The sequence below is a fragment of the Suncus etruscus genome, chromosome 7 (genome assembly GCF_024139225.1).
Source record: "Suncus etruscus isolate mSunEtr1 chromosome 7, mSunEtr1.pri.cur, whole genome shotgun sequence".
Taxonomy (NCBI): domain Eukaryota; kingdom Metazoa; phylum Chordata; class Mammalia; order Eulipotyphla; family Soricidae; genus Suncus; species Suncus etruscus.
In genome coordinates this window covers 17,812,269-17,824,062 of record NC_064854.1, presented here as the reverse complement: position 1 = coordinate 17,824,062, position 11,794 = coordinate 17,812,269, and the positions used below count along the sequence as shown (strand labels likewise).

At 36.8% G+C, this 11,794-nt stretch overlaps 1 non-coding gene across 1 annotated transcript; it reads right to left on the bottom strand.

Annotated features, from left to right (window-relative positions):
• Positions 1-11,422: 11,422 nt before the first annotated feature.
• On the bottom strand, positions 11,423-11,555 carry LOC126014728 (small nucleolar RNA SNORA51). Its single transcript, XR_007497727.1, has one exon. It is a non-coding gene; the product is annotated as a small nucleolar RNA SNORA51 (small nucleolar RNA).
• Between the last annotated feature and the right edge of the window lie 239 nt (positions 11,556-11,794).

The following is an 11,794-nucleotide window of genomic DNA, read 5'->3' as shown; positions in this document are numbered from 1 at the left end:
TGTAGAGCCAGGAGTATCCCCTAAGAGCTGCTAGGTGTGACCCAAAAACCAAAAAAAAAAAAAAAAAAAGATCTGAGGCTAGAGAGATAGCACAGCGGAGAGGGTAGGTACTGCCCTTGTAAGCAGCTGACCCCCAGTTTGAATCCCTGGCATCCCCTGTGGTCCCTGAGCCCACCAGGAATGATTCCTGAGTGCAGTGCCAGGAGTAACTCCTGAACACCACAGGTTGTGGCACAAAAACAACAAGAACAAAAAAGATAGCATAAAGATTCCCATGTATTCCCCTAGATCCTGTTTCTTAAAAACATTGAATGTTTCTTTCAACTCAAGAGCCATCTGGTTTAAAATAAAGAGGAAAAATATATGTACTGGAAGTAAAAATGTTTCTGTACTTTTATGCAGCTTCTATAAGTACTGAAGACCAGGAATATTTCATCACTGGGTTTGATCATCCTAGAAAAGGCATCAACCTCTTTGCTAGTGAAAATTTTCTCCTTTCAGTCAGCCTCATAAAATATACAAAATATTACATGCACAGAGAAATGATGCTGTCATTTTCAGAACACCCAAGCATAAATTTTGGTTTCTAGATAAGCACTCTGTGGATGGCAGGGGAAAAGAACAGCTTTTCTCATTGACAAAATGTGGCAGGTGCCAAAAGGTTTGAAAGCAAATATACAAAGTGCCATCTAATAGTCCATAGGCCAGCCCTGTGTTCCTGATAAACCTTTTATCTCTCCTACCCAGATTAACATCAGGTACTTGATCTGCATGTTCTGTGCCTAACTACAGCAACGACCCTAATGGGGATCCTTTATGCCCTGAGAAATCAGCTCATTGGGCCTAAATGAAACACTTCATTCTCTTGTTTATCTCCTTCTCTATTCACATCCATATAGTTGCTTTCAATTAGATTATATTTGTGATTAGAGTCAGCAAAGGTGGCTTTGTCACAGAGGAAATCTACTGCTGGGAGAACTGGAAGGCTCCATCTGGGACATTTTCAGTTTTGTTAGCCGGACAGAGGACTTAGGAAAATGGGTGAGGGCTGGGGGTGGGGTGAGAACAGGAGGGAGGGGACCACTGGAGGAAGAGGGTCACATTAGTGGGAGATGCTAGACATAGATCACAGACTCTAATAATGTCCCAAGCATTTCCTTAGTCATCAAGTGTAACTTCCTGAAAATTTGCACTCACAAAGTACCAAAAGGCCATGAAAAATGGGCAGATCCACTGTGTTGTTTTAGAGAAAAAGGAGATCCAAAGCTAAATCTAAAGATCAGCTGTACACATCTATGCAGCAAAAGCCCACAGTGATTGCAATACATTGCAGAAATATGCCTGTGATTAGCTTCACCACCAAATCATTATTCTTTATTGAGAAATGGTAACCAATTAATAGAAATAGCATATGTGCATAAATGACGTGATATGGACTCATTTGCCAAAGTAGAAATGTCCAATAGACACATGGGAAAAATATTATTTGCAGGTCCAGATGATGTTTATATTAAGATAACATTTATCATCTCTCAAATGAATGGCTGGTTTATAACATATTGTTTAATATTTTTAGGAAAAGCCATGTGAGTATTTAACAAGATCCAGCATACTTTTCAAAAATATTTCTAGAAAGGCTAAAGCAATAGCACAGCAGGTATTGTAGGTAGCCTTGCACATGGCTGACCTAGGTTATATCTCCAGGATCCCATATGGTCCCTCCAATCTGCCAGGAGTAATTTCTGAACACACAGCCAGGAATAATCCCAAACCTCGACCAGGTGTGGCCAAAAAATTAAAAAAAGATTTCTAGCAAGTAGAAAAGAAAATTAAGTGAAAGGAATATAAATAGGGAAGGAAAAAGTAAAGCTTAATATATATTCACAGATACATTTATTTATATTGAAAGTCTAAGGACTCCACCTAAATCTATTCATATGAATAATTGTATAAGTTATGTTCAATATCTTAAAATGACTAGTATTTCTAAACAATAGCAAAAGGCAGTTTGAGAGGCATTTAAGAAAATACCCAGCTTAGAATAGCACTGAGAAGCAAAATACATATAAACAAAAATTTTTAAATCGTAGAATGCGTGTTCATCAAAAGCAATATAATATTTAAATATTTAAATATAAAGACTTTAAAGCAAAACTTAAGTAGGTGGAAAGACATCCTGTGTCTGTGGATTTGAAGATGTGAAAGTTCTAATATGGCAATGAATTTATAGATTCAATGAGATCCATCCTTCTATCTCAGCCACTTTCTTTTTCTTGTAGACATTAGCAAGCTAATTATAAATTCAGATACACATTCAAAATAAGAGAAGTACCCCCAAAACTCTCTTCCAAAAGAAAACAAATTTTTTAACTTGATAAGTACTCTATTTGCCTATTTTAAAAGCTAAAACATAATTTACTCCAAAAAAGAGGACCATATGGTCCAAGGCATAAAGACAGGCAAGTAGATCAATGTAGCGGAGCTGAGAATCCAAAAAGAAATCCTTACACTCATCACCAATTAGTGATTGACACAAGGAACTAAAGAGGATTAGAGCTTGCTTCAGAGTTGTTACTCTGTCAAATACCAGTGTGAAACTCTCCTTAATTTCACCTAAATAACTATGACAAAAGTCCAAGCTGGCAGTCCACTGGCATTTTAAGATGCCTACAGACCCAGAGATACTAATTGGGCAGCTTCCACGCTTAGAAAAATCCCTGCAGATAATCATCAGAAAAGGCAAATATAAGAATTTGTTCAACAAGCTATGTCTTCTTGAAAGAATAAAGACCCCAAAATAACAAAATTTAAAAGTCAGATAGTTTTTTTTGAGGTGACTGTAACAATCAAGTTCCATGTTTTATTCTCTTTTTTTTGCATATATACATATACATATATTCACTTATTTACTTGGATTAAGTGCATTTTCAAAATTGACAGTGATTCAAGTAGTATGTAAAACACTGGAAATATAAGATACTATTTATATCCCATCACCAGCAAGTTTATAGGTTAGTCAAGGCAAGAAAATTAATTCACTAGACATACCCAAATATCTACTTAGATCAAGAAGTTCTGATAGGGCTGGCTTTTAAGGATAATTCTGATTTAGGAAACAAATACACATTTTCTAGCTATAGTTAGAGTAATAATATAGTAATAGAGTAAATAGATTAGATAGATAGATAGATAGATATACAAATAAACAGATACATATAACATGAAATTATATATAATTTGGCGCTGTAGATAAAATATAAGCAACTTTAGAGGCATGGAAGATACAATGATGAAAGGGTAATTTTTATGAGGGAAGAAAAGATTCAAGGAATTTTAATCTGATCCCATAACCAAAAGTACTTTTGAAACCCAAAAAGACAATTTCCTTTTGCTTTAACCAGTGGTCTATAGAAAATAAATCCCACTAATTTGGTGTCACAATTAGTACAAGAAAAATTATTTCTGTCCTATAAAATAATAATAGCAGCCATTATAAAGATTTCCTATAAATTTTGCTTGCAATTATAAACTAAATAGACACAAAAATAACCATTTAAAATGTTGATTTTATGAAGGCATCTAATAATCAAAATCAAAAGAACAAACCCTCAGAAGATGCTAGAGAATCTCTAGTAAATTTATTCCATGTTTTATAAAGTCTGAATAAATCCCATATATTTTCATATTAATAATAGTAATCACAGCAACCACTTCCATAATTAAAATACTTATATTTTTACAAAAGAAATTAAAAGTTGGGGTAATGTGGAATCAATTTGTCAATCAATGGTTTTTGAGCTAAGTCAAAAAGAAACTAACTACGGTGGGTCCTTTCTATTTTCTTTATCACCAAAGGTTATGAGGTGATAAAGAACAATTGTACAAGATATCTCCACAATATTTCAAAAGATGCCATTCTAGTTTATCCTAAGCAGAAACAAGTCTTTCTATGCATTATTGAAAGCTAATGTGGCCCCAATAAACATGATTTGTGACTCCCAGATTCTCTGGGAACTTATGGCAAAGTGAATTAACAGAAGATGGTGCATGTAAGCTCAACAACAATAAGACCATCTTACAGCACAGCCAACCAGTAAGTAGCAATGCAACAGCAGCACTTCAGCTCCTACCAGGAACAAATCTCTAAGGTTAAAATGTAGGAAAATGCTGTCATATTCTGAGATGTTCTTCATATTCTGAAAATGATGTTCCATTTCCTAACAATTAAATGAGATACTTAAAATGACAAGAAGAGGGTTTCAAAGAACCAGAGCACAAAGAGTTGTTTACAGTAGTCGCCATTTGGTTTGAATGCTCCTTACATACCTGGCACCAAGATGGGCACTCTGGCTGCTTCTCACACAAGTCTCTGCTCCCTGAGTGAGTTCCGTAAATGAAGCTTTGTTTTCTTCATTTTCCAAAAAAGACAACAGATTTGAGCACCACCTGGCATGTGTTCAGTTTTACCAGGTAAGTTGCAAAGAAGTTATTTAAATTTAATTCAAAAATATTTACTTAAAAAATTTAAAGATGGGGCCGGAGTGATAGCACAGAGGTAAGGCATTCGCTTTGCACACTGCAATCAATACAGAACAAGCCCCGGTTCAAAACCCTGCATTCTATATGATCCCCGGAACCTGCTAGGAGCAACTTCTGAATGCAGAACCAGGAGTAATCCCTGAGCACTGCCAGATATGAACCCCCCTCAAAAAAAATTTTTTTCTAAGATATTCAAATTGAATCCCAACACTATTTTCTGAGAGATCAGATATATTTTTCATTATTAGTAGAATTGTATCTTCATGTCATCAGCTCTTTGCTTCTCTGCATCTGAGTCTTAGCACTTGAGTGATGAAAAAAAAAATCACTAAAGGAGGCAAAACTACGCAATTGCTCCTTGTAGGTAAACTCCATTTATTGACAGCCTTGTCACTGCTTCTTTTAACATTTTAAGAGCTGAACTAGTTTTACTTGACCATAAAGCAGTTTCTGTCATGCCCCCTCCAGGAAGAAAACATTTTTCGCCCCCCCCCCATGACTGTAAATAGTATCTTTATTAAAATAAACTTTAACCTGCAAAACAAAAATATATAAAATAATTTGAGCTGATTTTTTAATCAGAGGTGATGTCTGGATTAATGGCTACAATGAGCACGTTTTGCAATGCATAGCTTTTCGAAGCGAGGTTTGAAGCAGGACACAGCAACTCTCAGCTCCAGAGACATACAGGGACATAAACACGGGGCTTAGCTTGTTATGACAATGTTTGCCGAGGTCAAACGTACCCCCCTTTATGGAGCCTCGCGCTCCCCTGGGGGGGCGCCCCACTATTTGAGAACCACTGCGAGAGAGACACATTCTGTGTCTATGTGGCCATCAGGCTCAAAAGGAACATAGGGGAGTTGTTCTACTGAATTGTATCTTGAAATTTTAAGAAATGGTCCTTGGGAGCTAGAGCAATAGTACAGCAGGAAGGGCAGTTGCCTTGCAAGTGGCTGACGAAGGTTCGATCCCTGGTATCCCATATGGTCCCCTGAACCTGCCAGGAGTGATTTCTGAGCACAGAACCAGGAGTGCAGCCAGGTGTGGCCCAAAAACAAAACCAACCAACCAACAAACAAAAGGCCCTTAATTTCATGAAAGTGAGGGGGAATAATGCCTATAACCAGAGTGGTTTCAAGATGATCCCTGAGAGCCAGGTCAACAAATAATAAAAATTTCTTAGATGAAGCCAGCACAGCGGCCTTTCTAAGCTAATCCTCTCTGGTCTTCAGTCTACCCCTTTCCTCTGAAGGAAAAGTTCCATGACATGTGGCATTGCCAGGTCTCTTGGGTGTTTTCTTTTACTCTAAAGATTGATCCTTTGGGAAAACAGCCTCTTGTCAATAATAACCAGCCTATTTATTAAAATAAATAATCAATTTAAATTTTCCCTGCCATTCCGTTTTCTTTTCCCTAAGGAAATGTTTATTCCAAGATAGTGACTATTCTAGCCCTACCAACCCTGTTAGTCTGGTGGGAAAAGATAAGGAATAAACAGATGTAAGGGTTGTAAGGGGGGCAATCACTCATAATGTCGTATCTCAAATGCCACTTGGTAGAGTAAGTGGATGGAAAGAATTCACAAGGCTATAGGGGTGACAGTATAGACAACAAGTCTATGGAATAAATGGTTTCAGCAAGAACAAAGGTCACTTCCTCCAAGACCATGTAGTGGTTTATGCTCTTTCCTCTCTGGAACTGTATTCAAGGCATTAACTCTGACCTCACCCCCCCCCAGATATTACCCCCCAAATAAACAAACAAAAAGTAAAACCTGGGAGGGCCGTCAACTCAATCAACCATCTTTATTGAGTTTTCTCCACATGTTAGACACATGCTCCCCACCAGCTGAACCACACCAGGAAGTTCCTCCCGGAGTTCCTAGAGAATTCACTGAATTGTGGCTTAGAATAATATGATTGTGGTTTCAGCTAAATGTCCAACAATATGAGCATGTGGAAATAAGGAGCATATGTCCCCAGGACTAAGCACGAACTTGCCAGGACTAGCCAAGTCAGTTGAGGCATATTACATAGTCAGGCAGGACAAAACAAAAACTATTTTTCCCTGGGGGTGTAAGTATGACTTTCTAGGGCAAAGATAGAGGCTTCTGTCCCTGAAATGGGATTGAAAATGGGAGCAAAATTCAAGCAGAATAAGTTTGGGATTGAAAATGGGAGCAAGATTCAAGCAGAGAAAGTTTTTAGTAATAAGTTTTAATCATAAATAAGTTTCTGCTAATGTTCTGGTCCCAATTTTCCAACTCTCTGTGATAATATTGTAATTATAATTATAATATTGTAAATATTATAATAATAATAATGTAAATATCTAACGAGGTTCTACCAAAACAAATGTGGCTATTTATGGAGGAAAGCTTTATGGTCCATGTTTTTATTGTCTTAGTTTCTTATATTTCTTTACCTATTTTCTAAAAATAAAAAATTAAAATGCTTGGTTTACTTTTATAAACAGGAAGAACATTGGAATGAAATGAACATACAAAGTGAAGTGCCCTCATATATGCCATATGCTGACTGGTGGTGGTGTCAGACTGAATCCCTGTGCTCTTTCTTGCCTTCTTTGGGAGTTCTCCAAACTCTGCTTTTGAGCCTAGCTGTGGCTTGAAAACCCAGACTGAAGAATAGGTAGCAGCAGCAGCAGTAGCAGCAGTGTTTTCCATGTCAAGTTCCAGGTCTTTCCCTTTCTCATTCTGTCAGTCTCTAGGACTGGAAGGACAGGTCCCACCTGGAGTTCACGGGTGATGAATCAAGCCTTCCAACTTTTATGGTCCCATGCCCATCTTGTTCGGACAGTTCCCATTTGAGAGACAAACAGACCTTTAGCAAATTTACAAGAGAGATTGCAAGAATCTTGCAGAGCTCAGGAAACCACAAGGCACTTAAGCATTGGGAGTCAGGAGTGAGGCTTTCTCAACCTCTTCTTCCAAACAGAGTGACTCAGAAACAACCTACTGCAATGGCCAATGGCCATACACAGTAGGCCTTTAATAATCCACTTCCATCCCCTCCCTTTCCTTCTTGAGTCTAATCATATCTGAAAGCAGCATATTTCCATAAAATTTTAGCACAGTCAAACTATCACAAGATCAGAAATGTTTGCCTTGCCATGGTGGTAGCATTGCTGGCTAAGTTTAGACTATGAATGCCTGAGATTTGTTTTTCTTTTAATGAGCAAATAGTCAACATGGTAGAAATGCTTTACGAGCGAGAGAGAGAGAGAGAGAGAGAGAGAGAGAGAGAGAGAGAGATGTATATGATTACAGATAAGAGTAGTTAGAGTTGTGAAGTGATTTTCCCCCAAAGAAGAAGCAAATCTAAGCAGAGGTATTTGGGGTAAAGTAGAGATGACTAAAAAAAATAAAGCTATTTTTTTTTTGAAGTGAGGAGTAGAAATCTTGCTTGAACAGGAATTTCATTCTGGCATGTTCTGTTTTTCATATTTAAACTTTGGAGCCAGCACCAAAATCCTGGATTTTTCGGGTGTCTGCCTTTTAAAAAGATCATGTTTATGTTAAGGCTTAATTCACTTTAATAGGTATGTTTTAAGAAAAACATAACCTTTGAGTGACCTTTGAGATTTGTACGTGAAAATTCAGTCACTGAGAGAAAAAAAAAAGGCATCCTCAAAGTTACAGAGAAACTTTAGCCTTAAAGACAATTGTGACTGCAATTCCTACAGCAATAACTATGCAGCCTAACCGCGGCATGGCCAACCTGCTTTAAGAGGTCCAAAGATTCTTAACCAGAACATCACAGACGAGTTAAAAAGAAACATGTGAGAGCAAAATAAATCACTGGTGGGATTTTTAGGGAGGCAGCCCAGCATCTCCATCGACTCCTCTGGTGGCAGTTTCTAAGGGCTACAGCACCCCAAATTCTTAAATTGTTATTTAAGCCAAGCACTCTGCTACCTCCAGAGGGAAGACCACAATTGTGCTAGTTATCATATATCAGAATTACACAGGACGTCATCTGTTAATGATCATTTATTCCGAGCTACTTGAAGAATAATACCCGGTAATTATTGCAAATGTAAGTCAAATCGTAATAGCATACTTTACATAGTATAGTAATTATAAGTTATGTCCTTGCCTCTGGGACATGGGTCTTTTATGCTGGGTATTAAATCTGGCCTGCAATTTATTCTTTGCACCATGGCTGGGATGGAAGAAAGGAAGCTTGCCCACAAAAAGGAAGCTCTTCCTCCTTGAACATTGCCAATAAGTCATTTCAATAAAATAGCTCTCCACACGCCTTGCTCAACCCAATTACCACCACCACAACATAAACAAATAGTCGCTGCATTTATGGCAGGACTCTTATTGCACAATGCAAGAATGTATTCAAAAATGTAAGTCATTTAAAGTGAGGAAACATCTGGATTTTTAAAATCACTTAAAATTAAATTGAATTAAAAATAAAGAAACAAATGTGGGTTGCTGTCTTGGCTTATTTAAAGACTGCTGATAAATAAACAATTGCCTAAAACTTGCAAAAGAAGACCAAAATTAAGGTGACTCACTGGTTCTGCTACTGATAGTACCTAAATCTACAGACTTACTTCAGTAGAACAATAATGAAGAGAAGCTTAGAAAAGTTTTCAGAATAAAATAAATAAAATAGAACCATTAAAAAAAAAAAAACATGATTGGGGCCAGAGTAGTAGGACAGTGGTTAGGACAATTGCCTTGCACACAGCCAGCCCAGGTTTGATCTCCAGCATTCTATATGATTTTCTGAGACCACCAAAAGTAATTTCCGAGCACAGATTCAGGCGTAACTTCTGAGCATATCTGGGTGTGACCCTAAAACAAAACAAACAAACTAAACAAACTCGATATCAGGGTCAAAGATACAGTATAGGGCATGCCCGAAATGTGGCTGATCCCAGTTCCCTTCCTGCTACTACATGATCCCTTAAGAACCCTAGAGATGCCCCCCAGATAATCCCTAACAACCAAGATCCTGAGCAGCACTGCATCCTCAAGCCCTGGCATTAAACTGCTTGTTGGTGTTGGTGCAACATTGACAGGAGAGGACCTTAGCCTTCTGAGTATCACTTGGAAATAAATAAATAAATAAATAAATAAATAAATAAATAAATAAATAAATAAATAGCTCAGTCTACCCCATATTTAGTCCAAAGATTTAGTGAATGTCTCAGGAGATTCCATCATGCAGGAAGACACTGAAGACTGTGGATGCTAGTTTGAAGTCTCTGTAATTGATTGATACAATATTGTAATTATTCATGTGCATGATTCTCTTTGATAGAAAACTGAAATAAGTTCCCAGGCCCTCCTAAAATATGTCCACTGCCAATCTCTCAGACATGCCCAACCAAGCTCTGGAAGATTTAGCTCCATTTAAAGTAATATTCCTCTAGGCTCTCCTGCAAAAAGATCACTTTTGTGACAGATCTGTTTCTTCACCTACTACCAGGTAGATTTGAGTTAAAGGTTTATTTAAACACCTACAATAAGTTCTCTGTGCCTTCTCGCCTACTCACTGATGTTCTAATCATTGAAGGACTCTGGTTAATCCCTTTTCCTGATTATCATCTGTATAGCTTTTTTTTTCCTTACTGCTTTCTTATTCTATCAATCCTCTCATGAAGGCTAGACAGAGCCTTTGACCCAATTCTACAGCAAATGTCTAGTAACTTCCACAGAAAGACTTACAGAACAGGAGCTCATTAGATACTTGTTTGAAATAACTGTGCATTTTGACTTTTCCTGTTACTATGGAAAAAGAAGCATTTCCACAGGGATAAAGTGAGGAAGACCTCACAGACAGAGACCAATAAAATATTTGCAGAGAACAATAAAGTATCAGAGGGAAAGTAGAGAATTAGTCATCCTTATTCAATTAAACTTGATCATTTTTTTTACCTTCTTTCCTTTCTTCATCCTTTCCTTGCCTGATTGCATAATTTAGAGATTCCTAGAACCTATGAGCATATGCTAATATTTTTTTTATTAAATTCCATGAAGGACGGGTGCCAAACTTATTGGGCAATTTTTTCCAACAGCATCCACTAAGATATAAAATGTAGAATCCCCAAGTATCATCATTTGAAAAGCACTATTCTGGACAAACCTTCCTGCAATACATTTTTGTTTCTATGTCTATAAAATCGGAGTAAACTTTGTCTACAATGATATGATGGGAACATTAAGGATGTCTACTAGACTAGAATTGGAGTACCCACTGGTGTCATTCACTAGTAGGCACCATGTTGAAAACTGAGAGAATAGAAGCAAAAATAGAATGAAGAAAGGAAAATAATTCATTGGGAAGTTTCTATGTATACTGTGTCCCACTTGTCTTTTGCTCATTAACTAGGATTCATAAAAAATGTAGGACACGGCTCTGTGATATTGATCAAAAATGTCTCTTTCTCTTTGCCCTGAAGTATCAAACCCAACAAGATAGAGTGATCAAAGCAGAAAATACTTGGGAAGAGCCTGTGTTTTGGTTTTACGTCAGTGGAAGATGAGTCTTGGCTTCTTTTTTTTTTTTTTTTTTTTTGCTTTGGGACTAAAAGAGTGGCAGTACTAAATTACCTACAAGCATTTATAAGGTTTAAACATTTTTGAAGGCTCATGACATCCACATTGCTAATGCTGGTCAATGGCCAGTGTTCCATAATATTCCTATTATTCATAGAGAAACAAAGAAAGACTCTGGCATTTTACAACAATTGAATGATGCCTACTTAGTCAATAGTGAGGATGCAAGGAAAATGGATGTTTAAGGGAAATTGTATTCAAACTAAATTTTTTTAAAATAAAGATACTTGGCAAAGAGTGAACAAACTAAAGTTGTTTTTTTTTTTTTTTTTTTTTTTTTTTTTTTTTTGTCCCCCAATTCACAATACATACCCGGCAAGGGGCCTGTGTTGAGGTGTATATGGGGTGCCTTTACTGTACCTCCTCTTTCTATACAGCCAGTGTAAAGAACACAGCCTGTGGTAAGAATTGGGAGGCCTTATTTTATCTTTTATTTTTTTTTTTTCTTCAGGGCAAACTAAAGTTGTTTTTTTTTTTAAGTAAGAATTCATTTAAAGGACAAAATTGATTAACCTAATAAGGTAAACTAATATAACATAATATAGTGACATAACATAACATATAATATAATTAATATAATAATACATGTAAGTCAAAGAAAGTTTCTGATTAAAAACACAATTTTTTTTCCATAATGGCTTACATATCTTTCACTGT